This window comes from Myotis davidii, unplaced genomic scaffold (genome assembly GCF_000327345.1).
Source record: "Myotis davidii unplaced genomic scaffold, ASM32734v1 scaffold644, whole genome shotgun sequence".
Classification (NCBI taxonomy): Eukaryota; Metazoa; Chordata; class Mammalia; order Chiroptera; family Vespertilionidae; genus Myotis; species Myotis davidii.
Genome location: NW_006294921.1, coordinates 273,295 through 285,607, shown reverse-complemented (window position 1 = coordinate 285,607; position 12,313 = coordinate 273,295).

Here is a 12,313-nt window from a genome sequence, read left to right as displayed (position 1 = left end):
ATATTGCTTATCAATATGCTTCTATGTTTCTCTATTGAAATATCAAATGACTAAAAAGTGTGAGTTACTGCTGGAGTATAGTTTATAATGACATTGCTAAGATATGGAAAGACCATTGAGACATGAGTCAGACAGACTTGGTAAAGCCTCATTCTGCTCTTTTTGTACATAATCTTAAACTTTTCATTGAATGTATCAGAGACTTAGTTTTCTCATCTGTGAAATGGATGTAATATTTACCTATAGAATTATTCTAAGTGTTCTATTATATGGCACGTAGTAGGACTTCAGTAATATTTAGTTACTATTATTTTTATTATCATTATAATTGGCTTTTTTTCTTTATTTCTTTCTTCAATTATTTTAACAATTATGTATTAAGCAATTACTATGTGCTAGGTACTGCTCGAAGTGCTGGGGATGTGTAAGGAAATAAAATAAAAGAATATAGATGTGTACATAAAACTTACATTCTAGTAGAAAGAAGGTAATATATAGATTAAAATGTAAAAGAAATTATGTATTACTCCCTGTCCCATAATAATAGTAGCAGTTGATGAATGTAATTTGTCCCATACTAATAGTAGCAAAAGAAAATAAATATAGACGGCAACATTTATTATCAAAAAAGTAGATTAATTAAACAACAAATTAAAAATAGTACTCCTAATTTTTATTTTGAGTGTTCAGATAGTTTCTGGATTTTTCAATAATTTCGTTGCTGCATTTTAAACTTGTAGGTAGGGTCCCTTGGCTGCGAAGCTTTGTTTTCTCTGTATGCATGAGCTTAAAATCATTGGAGCCACCGTCCTTCATTGCTTCCAGCATAACTTGTTGAAGTGACAGAAACGTATTATCCAGTATTTCGGGAGAAATATTATCAAAGGCTAGCAGGGCACAGGCCGGGCTGAGCGACCTCCCTCCCCCCCGAGTGCACAGATTTTTGTGCACCAGGCCTCTAGTTCATAATAATTAGATCAACCTAAAAATTGAAAGATGTGTCAAAACAAATGACAGATGTCACGAAACATTGATTTTGATTGAAGGCTTCGCAATTTTGCACTACAACATAACTTACAGCTGCATTCGCCAATAATTCCCGTTTAAATATTCACTTGCTACTATTATTATGGGACAGAGGGAGTAGAAGATAATGGCTGTGGAGAAAGAAAATGAATAGGTAAGTTATATAGGGTGTCCCAGAGAGAGATGGGGGTTTATAATTTTAACAAAGTGGTAAGAAAAAACTGCACCAAACAGGGGCCATTTCAAAGAACACTTGGAAGAGATAAGAGAGGGAAACCTTGTGAATATCAGGAGGAACAGCCCTGAAGCAGAAGATACAGCTAGTCTCATCTTGAGAGCTTGTTTGGAGGTTCTAGCAGGGGAGCGCAGCTACTCGTATACCCTTGACCGAAGACCGGTCCTCTCCTTGCGGGGGGGCGGGGGTGGTCGTCCTCTTCGACCTAGCGCTCAGCTTCAGGAGGGAAGCACATGGATCGGTGAGGGAGGAGAGGGACACCCGCCTAGCCAACCAGATCAGCCAAATCAACCCTGGCGATCAATGGGGTGACAGATGTCGCAGCCAGATCGCCCTCACATCCGGCAAGACTCACCTTGAATCACCTAAGATGCTAGCCTTTGCATCATCTACTGGCAAGAAGGAGTGGTTATTCTTCAGCTCAGAAGAATGGGTCACTTTTGGTGCTCAGAAGGGTCAGGGAAATGTGGAGGGTCTAGTTCCTCAAGTACATCAAATTAGATGTTTCCAAGCTGAGTCTCGATGCCATATTCTTTCTCTCTCAATGGTCTGAGTTTAGCATGTGAGGCTTGCCAGGATGATAAATTCAGCCAATTTCAGAATTTTCTTATTCTCAAAATTTAGTCCTGGACATCATTTTCAGCACAACCTTCTCTCTGGCTGAAAGAGATGAAGGTCCTTACATCAAGGCCTCTGGTTCTCACACTTCCCTGAGTTGATAGGTAGGCTGATCTGGTTTTATTAGCCTCTTCCTTCAGTGCATCCAAGGCACGTAAAAGCAACCAGTCACTTCTGCAGTCCCTATAATTAGCACTGCTCTTGTAGAAGTAGCTTATTTAGGAGCAATGGCAATTGTAAAGTGTGGCCTAATGGCAGGAGAGAGATTTTAGTAGTAGGAAAGTGACAAGTGAAGTGGAGAGAGAATAGTTATCACTACAGGTAACTAGAGTTTAATCCCATGGGGGAGCTCTGGAAGATAATGTAGAACTCATCCCTGAGGCTTAACCCAGCAGAACAACAAACTGAGGTATTTACATATACGTTCCCAATAGTCACTGTTCTGCTCCCAGAAAACATTAATTCTCTAGCCCTCATTTCCTGATGTGCCTGTGGTAGAGTGAAATCCAGCCACTAGAGAAAGGCCTCAGGCCTGAGTTACAGATGCCAGCACCTGAAGTCAGTCTGATGTGCACTAGAATTGAAAGGCCCAAGGTGTATGGTCAGGGCACTGAGAGTGCTGGCCATATCGTTCTACTATCAGAGAACATCTGGGAAGTTTCTAGGTTGGGCTTTTATGATTAGTGCTGCTAGAAACATTCTTGTACACGCCTTTTGGCGAACACATATATGTGTTTATATTGGGAATACACTCAGAACAAGAATTACTGGTTCATGGAGTACACATATGTTGAGCATATTAGATATTGTCAAACATTTCTCTAAAAGTGTTACACCAATTCACACTCTCAAGACAGTTTAGGAGAATTGTAGTTATTCCAAGTTGTTGGAAATAATTGATGTTTTCTGTCTTTTATCATTTTAGTTATTCTGTGGAGTGTGTTATTGCACACGTGTGGTTCAGATTTACTCTTCCCTGATTATTAATGAAATTTTATATCTTTTCATTTGAAAATTGAACATCCTCTATTATAAAAAAACCTGTTCAAATATGCATATTTTTGTGTTTAATTAAATAATATCATGCTATAAATTTGATTTTTTATTCAGTTTTTTTATGCTTTTGAGATCTATCAATATTTATGTATAGACCTGGCTTACTAGTTTTATCTATTTAATATCACACAGAATGTATCCATTCCCCTAGAGGAGGACACCAATTTACCTTCCTTTATTTTTTCTCCCATGAAAATGTTGTGAAAACCACGCTCAGTCATGTTTTTTGTTTTGTTTTGTTTGTTTGTTTTACTAGTGCGAGGGTTCCTTTGGGTTGTACACCAAGAATAAGAACATTTGTATTGTGGTCCATATGAAAACTAAAGTTTAAAACATATTGCAAGATTGAAAGTAACAATTTACATTCTCCATGAAGTTCCTAAGTAGTTCCTGAATGTTCATCTTTTTTCATATCCTGACCAGGTTCTAGATATTTTTTTTAATTTTCTCATAGTTGTTTTGCATTCCCCCCCCCGATTACTGGTAAACTTGATTATCTCTCCCTATACTTATTAATAGGTAAGCCTTATAGCAGGAATAATGTACATATAATGCAAGTATGAAGCAGGTTTATTTTGGAGATTTGTAGGTAGAAGTTTATCATATGCAGTCCCCTGAATCCTCACTATCTCCTCACTAGTCTGGTACATATGGGCCTAATGTACCTGGACACATGGTAGTTTGTGCTCTAAGAAAGCTACTTTACTAATCTTCTGTTTTACATGTTAATTGAGAAATTAGGATGAGACAGGGAACACCTGATTAGTTGTGTAATACTGGGAACCAGAAGCTCTTAACTTTCCCACCCTTGGGGGTATCCTGGTTGATGAGAGGACCATCCTGCCTTCCTGAGTTGTCTGCAGGATTTGCTTCCCAAGGCCAGTATTGGATGGAGATCCTGCAGACCCTCCAATTGAGCCAGTTCATTACTAGGCAACCTGAATGGGGAGCTGTCTGGGTCATCCATCCATCCATCCATCCATCCATCCATCCATTCATCCATTCACCTATCTATAATTCCACTGTCCAACATGGCTCTGCATCTTCTCTGCCAGTCTTTATAATTACCGTTGCTCCAAAATAAGCTACTTCCGCAAGAGCAGTGGCAATTATAGGGACACCCCTAATGAGGAAAATTAATTAAAAGTGAATCTTTCCCTCATGGAAGCTTCTAGCTTCTCTTGAAAATGATGAAGACATTACATAAGTATGGAGACAGCAAGCTTAGTAAAATTTTCATTGGAAGGATTTGTGGAGACCTTCTAACCACATGGCTACTAAGCCCATGGTGAGAAATCAAGAAGAAAAAAAAAAACAAACAAAAAAACCCTCCTGGGATCAAATTGAAGGATGGCTCAGTGTCCTTTTTTTTTTCTTTCCCCCATTTCATTAGATAAAAACTCATACATCTATTTATTGCTTAGGAATGTTGCTGACAGTGCAAGAAACCTGGTGGATAATGTGATCTGTCCCACCCAGCCCTTGTTCTTGGGACATCATGAAGGATTGTATGGTTTTCTCCAGAGCACAAATAATCTAATATCTAAATAGAAGGTAAAAGAGAGTCTGCCTATTTAATAAAAAACAAGTACTAGGGGACACAAAGTGTTTTCCTAAAAGATTATTTTAAGGTGAAATCATGTATCCAACTGGCATTGATTATCTCCTGCTGTGGGCATATAGTTTTTCAGCAAAGTTTGGTTGCATTAAGGAGGTGGAGAAAGTTGCAAATAAGGATTTTTAATTAAGCCTTACTATGCAGAGTAACTGCAGAGTGTCCTAAGAGCCAAGGTATTCTATGCTAAAAGGAATGAGAAAAGGTTGATATAATTTGTGTGGTTGGAAGAAAGCATCTATGGAGAAGACTAAGGGAAATAGTTGTAAAGAGGCTGTGACCATCAGTCATCAGAAGGAGTGATTATCTAGGAATCACTAGGAATTTTCTAGGAAAGGGAATGGGACCTGTCACGGTCCCCTTTCCCCCACATTCTTGGTCATATTGCAGGAATCATTTGCAATATACTATGACCACAGAGAGATAAAGGTGACTGTTGGGGCCAGTCATATTTGTAATAGGAAAAGAGAAAGATAATTTATCTACCCTCTGACCACCCCTCTTCAGCATCCCAAGGTCAGATGTGTTCATGTATATTTTGTTGCTTTAGAAAAAAAGCTGGAGTACTTGTCTTTACTCTCCAGCCACAAACTGTACAAAAATTTGTCACCATTCTAGCTCCAATAATGACCTCTAAGAAAATAAGGACAATGGAGATGGAAAGGGAATCTGGAGCAAAAGTATAAAAGCCATAGCAATGTCTTTCACTTTAAGAGAGATGAAATCATAAAACCCCTAGGAAATGTCATGGTGGTATCCTGGGAGCAAGAGTACCCAAAACTCATTTATATTATGTCCATCAAGTCAACCTCACTCTACTCAATGCAAGTCCTCATCTGCTCATAGGAACAGTTAGCTTACGGCAGTGAGAAACATAAAAAGTATTCCACTAATTAATGTTATTATGTTGGGAAATATCAGTGCCTGGAAAATACTGTCAACCAGACCCCTGCTAATATATGTTCTATCAGGGAGAATACAGACACTCCATGTTCCACGTGTGTCTATGGCAATTGGCTCCAATTGTTGTCCTCTTAATAAAGTCAGGTACATCTTCCAACTTCAAGTTGATGCAGATGCATATGGTTCTTGCCTGGTTTGTTTTAAGATATGCCTCTTGTTGCCGCCAAATGGAAACAGGAGAACCAGAGTGGATTTAGCAGGCCTTGCTTTTCATTTGGAGGAATGGCTTTGTCTCCTTTGATGCGAGCAACACCCTGAACCCAGTAGTCAGGTAACTTGTGGGGTTTGAATACCAGAGGCTTTATTGCTGGGAGAATTTCCAGAACTTTCTGTAAAGCTAGCTCATTGCTAGGCCACTTAGAAGAACCATGAAGATTCCAGTTAGTAAATGGGTTTGTCTACTCTAAATTATTATGGTACCCTCTTTTCTGTATTTTTTTATTCATATATTTTGCTCATTTTCCTCTTGGTTTTTCTATTGTTGTTTTCCTATTGAATTCTGGAGACTGATGGATTGAGTTCAAATCCCAGCTCCACCAATTAATAAATTGTAGGACTTTGGGCAAGATACTTTAGTTCTCAGTTTTTACATTTAAATGAAACTATATTTCACAGCTAATCAGTTGTTATAATTAAATAAAGTAATAGTTTTAGTACATTCAAAAATTATGGAACAAAGTAAAGCATATTTGTTGAGTAAATGAAAGAATTAACCTTTCTTATCTATTTCTTGCTGACTCATAGAAATGTATTCTAAATACCAGAGGTTAATCCTTTCTAGATAATAGATGTACATACATCTTCCATTCTCTCATTTACTTGTTAATCTACTTAATTATAATTAAACTAGAGGCCTGGTGCACAAAATTTGTGCATGGGAGGGGGTGTCCCTCAGCCCAGCCTGCACCTGTTCCAATCTGGGACCCCTCGGGGGATGTCCGACTGCCGGTTTAGGCCCAATTCCACCTGCAAAGATCGGGCCTAAACCAGCAGTTGGACATCCCTCTCACAATACGGGACTGCTGGCTCCTAACCTCACACCTGCCTGCCAGCCTGATTGCCCCCTAACCACTCCCCTGCCAGACCAATCGACACCTAACTGCTCCCCTCCCAGGCCGATCACCCCCAACTGCCCTTCCCTGCTGGTCTGATCACCCCTAACTGCCTTTCCCTGTTGGCCCAATCACCCCCACCTGCCCTTCACTGCTGGCCTGAGCTCACCCACAACCGCCCTCCCCTGCCAGTCTGATCTCCCACAACTGCCCTGCCCTGCTGGCCTTTTCACCCCGCAACTACCCTCCCCTGCCAGCCATCTTGTGGTGGCCATCTTGTGACAATGCAAGGGCAGCCATCTTGTGATGACGTGAGGGTGTTTCAAGAGGGCACAAGAACCACCTAGGCTTTTATTAGTATATATCTTGCATGTTATCTAATCAAATCTCTTAATTTTTATGGTTTTAGGTTCCAGCTTAAGACATTTTCAGTACTCAAATCCAAAAGATATTCTTGTAAAATCTTATCTATTTACCTTATAATGTTATTTTTAGCATTTAGCTTTTAGGTCGATTATTGTCGTATATAACATGTGCTGAAGTTACAAGTGTATTTTCTCAACAAAATTGGCTAAAAATGTATCATTTGTCCACAGATTTATCTTACTACTAGTATCACATGCCAAGGTTACATTTACTATAGGATCTATTTCTGAACTACTCTGTTATATTGGTCAATTTATCTTTATCTATACCAATATCATCACGCTAATAATTATAGTACTAGAGACCCGGTGCACAAAATTCGTGGGGTGGGGGCGGTCCCTCAGCCCGGCCTGCACCCTCTCCAATCCGGGGCCCCTAGGGCAATGTCCGACTGCCAGTTTAGGCCTGATTCCATGACATCCCTCTTACAGTCTATGACCGCTGGCTCCTAACCGCTCACCTGTCTGACTGCCTGATCTCCCCTAACTGCTCTCCCCGGCTAGCCTGATCACCCCTATCCACCTCGGCCTCTGCCCCCGCCATCATGGCTTTGTCTGGTCTAATTAGCGTATTATCCTTTTATTAGTATAAATTGTAATATATATTAACACATTGGGGAGGAAAGTAAGTCTTACCACTTTGCTTTGATTTTTTTCAAAAATTGCTTAGCTATGTGTGAATCACTTCTTTTTAAACTATAGGCTGAATATATCAAGAAGTTCCCAAAACCCTGCTGACATTTTACACTAAATTTGTTTTTCATTTATATCTAAATATTCATAAAATTAACATTGTTATAATGTTAAGTCTTTCGTCTGTAAATGTATTTTTAATTTTTAGAACATTATGATTTGCAAACTTACTTTTCATTTAGGCTTACCTTCAAATGTGCTTTGTTAATACAGAAGTTTTTCATTAATTTAGATTTTCACATTATTAAATCTGTATCCCCCATTCAAGTATACTAGCAAAAGAAAGAATGTTGTTAATGGGTCAATGTCATTGCAAGATTTCAGTAACATGCAAAATACTTTTTCCTGTTTTTCTGCACATGAGTAGTCACCACACACTAACTTACAACTCTTTGCACCTCTGACATAGATTCAACTGAGAAGTTTAGTGATCTAAGATTCTCTTGGGATTCTATTTCCAGGTATAATGATATATTACCCATGTAATAACTTAAAAGTTTTAATGGAAAAATCCTATTTGACCTCTTGGGAAAAAGTAGTTGCACCAATTACACACTATTTTGAACTAATAGATATTGGATTTATATGGCCTTGCTATAAATACTCATTTAGTGATCTAATAAAACATTTTCAAAGGTGCCTCATTAAATGAGCAGTGGCATAGTCTGTGCAATGTTTTGTTAGAATAAAAGTCATTATTAAAGGTTGCATTGATTGGGTTTGGAGAAAAGCTGATTCTGGGATATGCTCAAAGAAATGACATTTAAAATTTACGTTTGCAAAGTGTTTTGTGATGCTTCTGTCATTTTTAAGAAACCTAAGCTTCCTGTCAAAATTTGGTGTCTCAGAATGAAAGATTGACTTACAACACTGGAAAATCTTTGTGGAAGTTACATGATTATAGCACAGTTATAATTTTTGAGTTGCCACGAAAGGTTTTTCACATAGTGAAAAGTCAACCAAATTATTTCAAAGTTGGAAAACATGGATTTGAACATTGACACAGTGTTATTAAACTTTTCTGTATAATTATTCAGCTGATGATTTGCTTTATTCTGATTATAACATTGTTCTAACAATTACTACATGCAAAATGCTTTACAAAAAAATGGGGTGAGGAGTCCTGGAACAAATACTTTTCAGTGATAAGACTAGAACTAAATCTTGAAAGAGGAATAAGAGTTCAGAAAGCAGAAAATAATGGGAAGATGTTTCATTCTACTCATTTTGTTTTTAAAATTACTTTTACGTCTTAAAGAAAAATAATATGCTGATGGTAGAAAGCCTAAGACATATTTGGGAAGATAATAAATAAAACAAATGTATACATTTTATTTTATGTTCTAGTCATAGAGTTATATATCTACTGTGTAAAGATGCAATTTGATGTAATGACATGGACTAGGCTTTCTGCTATTTGCCAAGCATTGATCAGTGCATAAAATATCAAGTGATCATACATAGACTAAACAACATGGACAGTATTTTTACCTCTATCTAATTGTAGAAAGTCTTTCTCTCATAGGGAGAACAAAGGGGCCTTTCAGGGCCTTTCACGTGTCTCATTTTTGACAAGGGTATTTTTCTCACTACTGTGCCCCTTTCAAAAATTTTACAATATTGATTATAGAGCTCTTATGTGATCCTCAGGATTTCTTTATTCCATTGAAAAACCATCTTTTAGTTTGTATAGTTATTACAGCACTGCAGGAGTCTTCATGGATGCAATTATCCATGCATTGTTATAGAGCGAATGCCGCAAGGGGGGAAATAACTACATAAAACAACTGAACCAGATGGATACTTGAAAATAAAACACTAAAGATGTATGCAGTTTTTTTGTGCATAACAATTGTTCAATAGAAAAAAAACCACACATTATAAATAAACCTTTGCAATGTTTATAGCCTAAGGTGGCTTTATTGGTGGTAGTGTTGTTTTTAATTCGCATTTGCATTTCTTTAGTTACTTTCAAAGGAAAGAGCCCACAAATATTTCCCTGTTGCCTTAGTGGTTAAGGGGGAAAATAGTTTATCATTTCCTAGGGCAATGCCAGATGACAGGATGAAGCCCATCCCCAGGGGTCTATGGGAAAATTACCAGTTATGGAAAAATAGTAAATACCACATTTGCGACACTGTGACCTCTGAGGTCTAAAATTAGAACTTAAGTTGGGCATGACCTTACAAGATATTTTTTTCATTGAAATATTGGTGAGAACAAGTGAAGCAGGTGGGAAGAGCAAGAGCAAACCTTCGTACTTCAAAACCAAAAGAAAGTTGAGCTACAGTACCCCAATGGGCCAAGCAATATTCAGATCGTATCAAGACTGCATCAGTAGCAAAGATATCTTCCACTCCTATACCCTCCCCCAACATTCAATGTCTCAATACACATGACCTCACTGATCATAAATGGAAATGACTTGGTTGTTTTGTACAATGTTGACTTTATGTATGCTGCCTCTAGTGGCGGCATCATAGTGTTGTGACATTGTGTTATTGTTATTTGAAAAGACTGATATAATTGCAAATGTTGAAGTTTATGGGCTCTGGAGTCAGCTTGCCCATAGTCAATTTTGTACTGTTTCTATGACTTGGTAACTATTTAGTCTCACTGTGTATCACTTCCCTTCAATATAAAGCAGAGGTAGAAATAGCACCTTCCTCAGAGTAAAATTACATTTCAACTACCTGCCTGACATTTACATAATTCACCATTTTAGTTACTTTCAAAGGAAAGAGCCAACAAATATTTCCCATATAAAAGACATTTTATATGTCTTTCAGAAGTTAGTGCTAAGATAAATTTTGTTGACCCAGAAGTCATTGTCCCCATTTACAAAAAATGAAGGGATAAGTTCAGTGTTTGGCCCATAGAAAGAATGCAGCAATATTAATGCTTATAAATATTAATATTATTATGATGAATAAACCAAGGGACTTTGTGAATTATACATATTAAGGGATACAGTTATTGTAGAGAAAGATTTTTAGCAATAGAAATCATCACTTGGCCTTAAATATAATTCCTCTTCTCTCTTTTTCATCTTCAAAGATAAAATAATTTGATCTTTTAAAGTTATTAGTTGATGTACTTAATAGCAGCGTTTTATTTTATTTTTTAAACATATTTTTATATTTAATATATTTTATCAGAGAGGAAGGGAGAAAGAGAGAGAGAGAGCTAGAAACATCAATGATGAGAGAGAATCATTGATTGGATGCCTCCTACATGCACCATACTGGGGACCAAGCCCACATCCTGGCATTGATTAACCAGAATCAAACCAAAGACCCTTCAGTCTGCATGCCAATGCTCTATCCACTGAGCCAAACCAGCTAGGGTTTAATAGCAGCTTTTTAAAAAATATATATTTTATTGATTTTTTAAAGAGAGGAAGGGAGAGGGATAGAGAGTTCGAAACATCGATTAGAGAGTAACATCAATCAGCTGCCTCCTGCACACTCTCCACCGGGGATGTGGCCACAACCAAGGTACATGCCCTTGACTGGAATTGAACCTGGGACCCCTCAGTCTGCAGGCCGACTCTCTATCCACTGAGCCAAACCGGTTAGGGCAATAGCAGCTTTTTAAAAAAGCTTTCAAATTTTACTAATTTTGAGAGTGAAGCTGTTTCAGTTTCTTTTGAGCCTCCTGATACTTCTGGATTATTTCTGGTGCCCATTACTTACATTCAGAGAGATCCATAGATTAGGAGTAACTTCACATCAGACATCAGATTCAATACAAACACAGATACAGATTGATTGATGAAAAAATGCTCCTTTTTGATTACTGACTAAATGGATGATGAATTAAGAATATAGTGTTCATGTATTATAGTGTATAATAAGCATGATGTTTGTTCATTTTTCTAGGAATTTTGTTTTATTCATTCATAATTTGACACTTGAAGGTTGAAAATGATCATCAGTCTTTTTTATATAGCTTAAACATTACTAATAAGTTGTAATTTAAGTGTACATTCAAACCTGAATAAACATCATGATATTGAAAATGTTTTCAACTACCTACCTTACATTTACATAATTCATCATCTACACTAATAAAAGAGAAAAATGGTAATTGGTGTACGACGCTACCCTTTTCATTGGCTAATCAGGGCTATATGCAAATTAACTGCCAACTAAGATTGGCAGTTAACTGCCAACAAGATGGCGGTTAATTTGCATATGTAGGCACAATGCAGGGAGGCGAAAGGGAAAGCAGGAAGAAGCCCCCTGCCACTAACAGTGATCGGAAACCCAGGGGGGAGCTAAGAGCCCTGGGGGCCGCCTTTGCCCTGCTCTCCCAGCCATGATCAGAGAATAAGGCGCCTTTGCCACCCTGGCCAGTGATAGCAGGAAGTAGGGGTGGAGCCAGCAATGGGAGCTGGGCACGGTCGAAGCTGGCAGTCCTGGGAGCTAGGGGTCCCTTGCCTGGGCCTAAAGCAGAGCCCACAATCACGGGGCTGCTGCAGCTGTGGGACCCCACTGCCCGGGCCAGATGCCTCGGCCAGAGGCGATAGGCCTGGGCAGGGGCAGAGCGGGAGATCGCGGGGAGCTGGGAGTCCCCTGACCAGGCCTAATGCCTTGGCCAGAGGCATCAGGCCTGGGTGGGGGGCGCG